The sequence below is a fragment of the Myotis lucifugus genome, unplaced genomic scaffold, assembly GCF_000147115.1.
Source record: "Myotis lucifugus unplaced genomic scaffold, Myoluc2.0 scaffold_13, whole genome shotgun sequence".
NCBI classification, from domain to species: Eukaryota; Metazoa; Chordata; class Mammalia; order Chiroptera; family Vespertilionidae; genus Myotis; species Myotis lucifugus.
In genome coordinates this window covers 3838922-3846164 of record NW_005871061.1, presented here as the reverse complement: position 1 = coordinate 3846164, position 7243 = coordinate 3838922, and the positions used below count along the sequence as shown (strand labels likewise).

The 7243-nt window shown below is 35.3% G+C and overlaps 1 pseudogene; it reads right to left on the bottom strand.

Annotated features, from left to right (window-relative positions):
• Nucleotides 1-207: 207 nt before the first annotated feature.
• The window catches only part of LOC102419768, a 59206-nt pseudogene continuing 52170 nt past the window's right edge, over nt 208-7243 (bottom strand).

Here is a 7243-nt window from a genome sequence, read left to right as displayed (position 1 = left end):
ATTTTCATCTATGTCAATGATAAAAACGCCTTTCTGTAGAGACATACACGGGCCACTCCTACTATTCACCCCTCACTCCTTGATGCACCACTTTGTTCTATTACATGCTTTTCAATTTTTATTATTTCTTTTTTGCTTCTTCTTTCTTTGTTCCACCCTTTGTGGATGTCATATAGGTCTAAAAGTTACACTGTGAAGTACTTTTATTTAAAACCTGCACTGAACCAGCTTAGGGCTGCCATGACCAAACCCAGCAATGTAGTTCTTCATGTGCAGGATCTGCTCTTGCTCCCAGTGAAACCTCTTCACCTGGTTCTCCTCCAGCTCCAGCCACGTCTTCATGTGCTCATCGCAATGACCTGCATAATGCTTCAGTTTCTTGTGCATGCGAATGACGTTGGTACAGACACCATTCAGAAAGTCCTGGGAATGGGAGACGAGGACCAGGATGTGCTTAAAAGTCTTTAGTTCTTCTTCCAACCACACACAAGCATTGAGGTCCAGGTGTTTGTCTATAGAATTTATATTTAAAGGGCAGTTTGAATGGACTTAAAATCCTTGATTCACTGTTTCCTTTAGGAACCAGATTTAGACTTACAAGAACTTCAGGTGCTGCAAATAACTATGCATGAACTGTGTAATGATATGAAAGTTTGTATATAATTGAGCAAACAAGAAAAAACTACAAAAATGGGTAGTGATATTTGCTAAATTGCCAATATAACATTTAGAAATGGCGAAATAGTTAGAAACTCACCGGATAGGTTTTAGAGAAAATTATAAACAGCTGAAGAGAAAAAAAGTAGTGACTCAGATGATATTACTCCAAGTGAGCCTAGAGAGACAAGGACATGTAGGATAAAGTGAGAACGTCTAATGTAAATAACTCTATCAGAAGAAAATAATATAGAGTGTAAATAAGAACTTTATTTAAATAGATACAGATGAAAATATTCCAGAACCAATTAAAAAAAAACAAAAAACCTTGAGTCCACAGATATAAGATCCAAGAGATATCAAGCGCAATTTAAAAAATCTAGATGTAGGAATATTGTAGTGCACCTGCAGAACATCAAAGTAAAAAAAAATTACAAAAATTCAGAGGCAGAGGAAGAATAATCACCTACAAAGGAATGACAATTAGAATAATAGCAGACTTCTTAAGTGTAACAATGCAATCCAGGAGATGGAATCATATTTGAAAACTGCTGAGAAAATTGTCTATGTACAATTGTGTACCCAGAAAACTATTTTTTAATAATAAGGGTGGGAAAAAACATCATTTTGAAATAAACAAAAAAAATGAGTTAGTTCATCACCAACATACTATTAACAAAAATCACTTCTAAAGGATGTCTTTCAGACAGCAGGAAAGTAACCACAGAAGTAATATAGGAAAATGTGAATGGAGGGCACAGAATACAGTGACAAGTGGATATATAAGCAGATGCCTTCATGGAATAACAAATATGATATCCAATGTGTGAAGTTAAAGAGAACTGAATGAAACACAATATTGTGGAAGTCAGAAGGGGTTGATTAGTGTTAGTGTTTGAATGTCCTTGAAACATTGATATTGGTTTATATTATTCTTTTTTTTTCTTCTGGGAATTGGAACTTTTATTAACAAGCTCCTGAGATGATTCTCAAGTGCATAAAACTTTAGGAACTGTTTTAAATGTTTATATGTTGTATCAGAGTCATTTTCATCTTTTTTAAAGTTAAATTCTTTATTGTTTAAAGTATTACATAAGTCTCCTTTTCCCCCCATTGACCTCTCCCCAGCCACTCCCACCCCCCAGCACATGCCCTCACCCCCCTACTGTCTGTGTCTATTGGTTATACTCATTGCCTACAAGTCCTTTGGTTGATGTCTTACCACTCCCCCACCCTCACCCCTGCTTTCCCTCTTAGGTTGGACAGTCTGTTCGATGCTTCTATGTCTCTGGCTCTATTTTTGTTGATCAGTTTATGTTGTTCATTATATTCCACAAATGAGCAAGATCATGTGATATTTATCTTATTCCAACTGGCTTATTTTGCTTAGCATAATGTTCTCCAGTTCCATTCATGCTGCTGCAAATGGTAAGAGTTCCTTCTTTTTACAGCAGCGTAGTATTCCATTGTGTAGATTTACCACAGTTTTTTAATCCACTCATCTGCTGATGGACACTTAGGCTGTTTCCAAGTCTTAGCTATTGCAATTGTGCTGCTATGAACATAGGGGTGCATATATCCTTTCTGATTGGTGTTTCTAGCTTCTTGGGATATATTCCTAGAAGTGGGATTACTGGGTCAAATGGGAATTCCATTTTTATTTTTTTTGAGGAAACTCCATATTGTTCTCCACAGTGGGTGCACCAGCCTGCATTCTCACCAGCAGTGCACGAGGGTTCCTTGTCCTCCACATCCTGGCCAGCACTTGTCATTTGTTGATGATAGCCATTCTGACAGGTGTAAGATGGTACCTCATTGTTGTTTTGATTTGCATCTCTCAGATGATTAGTGACTTTGAGCATGTCTTCATATGTCTCCTGGCCCTCTGTATGTCTTCTTTTGGAAACTATCTATTTAGGTCCTTTGCCCATTTTTTGATTGGATTGTTTGTCTTCCTTTTGTTAGCTTGTATGAGTTCCCTGTAAATTTTGGAGATTAAACCCTTATTGGTGATAACATTGGCAAATATGTTCTCCCATGCAGTGGGCTTTCTTGTTGTTTTGTTGATGGTTTCTTTTGCTGTGCAGAAACTTTTTATTTTGATTTAATCCCATTTGTTTATTTTCTCCTTACTTTCCATTGTCCTGGGGAGCTGTATTGTAACCAATTGCTAAGATATATCTGATATTTTGCTTCCTATAAATTTTTCTAAGATTTTTATGGTTTCCGTTTAAGTCCTTTAACCATTTTGAGTTTATTTTTGTGTGTGGTGTAAGTTGGTGTTCTAGTTTCTTTTTCTTTCTTTCTTTCTTTCTTTCTTTCTTTCTTTCTTTCTTCCTTTTTCTTTTTCTTTTTCTTTTTTTTTTTTTTGCATGTATCTGTCCAATTTTCCCATTATTCTTTTTTTAATGTTTTTAAAATTGATTTTAGAGAGACAGGGAGATAGAGATAGAAATATCTATGAGAGCAAAACATCAACATCAGTCTGCTGCCTCCTACATGCCCCCTGCTGGGGATCGAGCCTGCAACCCAGGCATGTGACCTGATCGGTAATCAAACCTGTGACCTCTTGGTGTATGGCTCAATGCTCAAACATTGAACCACAGCAGCCAGGCTACTCAATCTCTTTAAAGCTCATTAGATTCTAATGATTAGAAGAAAGGGGAAGTATAAAGCTGGTAGAAACAAGTTCAAGTTCAAATATATCAGTAAGTCAATAAATGTTACTGAATTAAACTCACCCAATTAAAGACTAAGAGGAGTCAAAAAATTCCAAATACTATTTACAAGCCATAGAGCTAATATATAAAAAATGGAAATTTTAAAAGAAAAAGATTAAAAAATATATACCAGACAAATACTAATCATATACTAACAAATGTTAAATAAGGTGGCCATGGCTATATTAATACTAGACAAAAGATACTTTATGATAAAATATTATTAAGGGTAAAGAGAGTTACTATATGATAATAAAATATGTGCATGTAACTAATAACATAGCTTCAAGATCTATAAAGCAAAGATGGATAGAACATCAGGGAGAAATATATAAATCTATCATTATAGTGTAAGGTTTCAACAGACTTTTCTCAATTGATATGTTAAAGACACAAACTTTAATAAAATTATAGAAGATGTACACAACATACTTAGTACATTTTATTTAATGGACATATATAGAGAAAATCCTGCACTCAAGAGTTAGAAGATTTATATGCCTTTTCTTCTTAAGGACACATCATGAAAACTGAATACATATTAAATATAAAGAAGCTATAAAAAATTTCAGAGCCTAGATTGTAGATTAATTTCTGATGATAATGCAATTAAGTTGGAGTATCGATCATAAAAAGAAAAAAAAAGGGCAGAGAGTTTCAGACATGAAAAATATTTCTAAATCACTCATGGGACCAATAAGATATCATAATGGAAACTTAAAGTGCTTAGAAATAAATGATAACAAAAATGACTAAAACCAAAACTTTTGAATGCATAAAGATGGTAGCTCATTTATTCAGTTTCTCAAGCTACAATGTTCAGGGACTTCATGCTTATTACTGCCTACACGCCTTTGCTAGTGCTAATTACTTCCTCTCCCAAAAGGTTTTTTTTTCTGAAAAAAAAAAAAAAAAAAAAAAAAAGAAAAATATTTCTAAATCACTCAGGGGACCAATAAGATATCATAATGGAAACTTGAAGTGCTTAGAAATAAATGATAACAAAAATGACTAAAACCAAAACTTTTGAATGCATAAAGATGGTAGCTCATTTATTCAGTTTCTCAAGCTACAATGTTCAGGGACTTCATGCTTATTACTGCCTACACGCCTTTGCTAGTGCTAATTACTTCCTCTCCCAAAAGGTTTTTTTTTCTGTTAAAGTTTTTTTAAAATTCACCTCCAGTTTCACCTCATTTGTGAAGCTTTAGCATCCACTGTTCCCTAATTGTTTCCCATTTAGTTTTGCAAAGTAGATGGTAAAGTTTTTGAGGGGGGAGTGACCTAGTCTTATTCTACTTTACTTTGCATTTTCTCATGGCACAATACTAAGCACCATGCCCTCTGTCTCCCTGCCTACTTGTACTCAAACATGCTTCTGAATGATTTATGAAATCATTTAACACCTTGCAACGAACCACCAACCCAGCCATCATTTAGGATAGTAAAGCACAGAACTGTATTGCTGCAATAGCCCACTGGCTCCCTAGCTTGCTTGATTCCTCTTCAAGACTCGATTTTGAACATAAAAGACAATCTGTTCCTTAAAATCAAGGTCTTAATTTGAATACAACATCTGTATTTTTCGCTAAATATATCATTAGGAAGTTTAATTTTCTTTTGAGGGTGGTGAAAATATGCTTAACATGAATGAAGTGACAAGAAAAATATAAACAGAATCAAAATAAGCAAAACCAAGTCTCTAATCCAGTGATGGCGAACCTATGACACGCGTGTCAGAGGTGACACGCAAACTCATTTTTTTGGTTGATTTTTCTCTGTTAAATGGCATTTAAAGATATAAAATAAATATCAAAAATATAAGTCTTTGTTTTACTATGGTTGCAAATATCAAAAAATTTCTATATGTGACACGGCACCAGAGATAAGTTAGGGTTTTTCAAAATGCTGACACGCCGAGCTCAAAAGGTTCGCCATCACTGCTCTAATCAGTTAACATTTTACACATTTTGTATTTTCATTCAATACACTAATAATGGACCAGTACTCTCGACAGGTGGAAGCACTTGAAGGCCATTGAGCATTGAATTTTCCTAAAGTGGCACAATTACAGAAACACCTGTGTTAAATAAACAAGTGCTGATTTACTATGAAAATATGCAGAGTGTTTAACAGTGCTCCATCATCACCATTTGCTTTTATAGACTTGGTGGAATTACAATGAGAAAATGACAGTTTATTGTCAGGTAAATTATTATACTTTAAAAATTAGTTGAAACTATCCATATACCTATTAAATACATTACGGAAACAGTAATGCATGCAGAGTGAGACCACTTAAACGAAGTTGTTTGCTCTCTGATATAACAGAAAGAGAAACAAAACTAAACCTTAGCCTCTCCTCTTCATGTCATTAGAGGTTTTAAACTTGGTTTTTAAGATTGGCCTTTTGTCACACTACCCAAGAGGCTGCACAAAATGGCTAAAATTCCTTCTAGAGAGCTACTAATACATTGTTGATGTTGATAAAACAAAAACGTAGGAATGCAATCATGTTGGCCTGTAGCTTATAATACACACTTACGGGAAAGAGAGGGATCAATACTTTTCAAATGGGGAAAGAAAAAATGAAAGAGGAAAGAAAAAGCATTTTCATGTTGTTGAAAGGACATAGCAAACCTGGAGATTAAAACCTTCAAAAAGTATAAAAATAATGTGGTGGTAGGCTCTGACTATATAATTTTGATTCAACATAATATTATCTAAAACCTCTCCTTTTCATATCTTTTGGATATGCAAAAATATCACAGTGGATTGAGGGAGTCTTAAATCTGTAAAATAGCATATTTTGGGATGTACTAAATCTTTTTCTATGTTTTGGCTTATAATTATTCTCAGAAATACTTTTTTTTTGTTAATCCTCACCCAAGGATATTTTTTCCATTGATTTTTAGAGAGAGTGGAAGGGCGGGAGGGAGTGGGGGGAGAGAGACAGAGACAGAGACAGACATTGATTTGTTCCTTCCTGAACTCACCCTGACCAGGGCTGGAAATCAAACCTTTGACCTGTTGGTGCCGGGACCAGTGCTTTAACCACTGAGCACACCAGGGCTCAGAAATACATTTTTCCTTTCTTATATATGAATGCAACCAATTAAATAACACTTTGATCCAGTTCTAAGAAAACAAATTGGAAAATGTTACTAAAATTTCAGATCCCTTTTGTCCCCTGGCAGTGTATTGCTTTCCTTAACTTACCATCAGTTGCAGGGCAAGGAAAAATAAATGAGCCTCTTCGGTGTTTGCAGAAGTTTAAAGCATACTCCCACTGAGCCAGTTGTCTGGATTGGAAGAGAGGAGAAGACTTGATTAATGAAAAGTACATAGGTTTGGAAACACTTTTACATGTGGAGAATCTCCTAAGATGCATCATGTTTTACACACACACACACACACACACACACACACACACACACTAGTTGGGTAGATTTTTTTTAATGCAATGTCCCAACAAGGGGGGAGCTAGGTAAGAAGAGCCAATAAGCCTGGTAGTAGAACAAAAAATGCTGGAAAGATGAAAATTAAATACTGCCAGTTTTCAAACAGTAACTTGTACTATGTATCTCCAAAGGCAGTTATTTTTCACGAGAAAAGAGGTGGGAGGGAAACTTGTGAAGAAAGATAAATATCACATCATCTCACTCATTTGTGGAATATAATGAACAACATAAACTGGTCAACAAAAATAGAACCAGAACCATAGAAGCATCGAATAGACTGTCCAACCTATGAGGGAAGGCAGGGGGTGAGGGGGTAGAAGATCAACCAAAGGTTTGACGTTAAACCTCAGAGGGAAGGTAGGGGAGGGTGGAGGTAAGGGGGAGAGAGGAACCAAAGGACTTGTA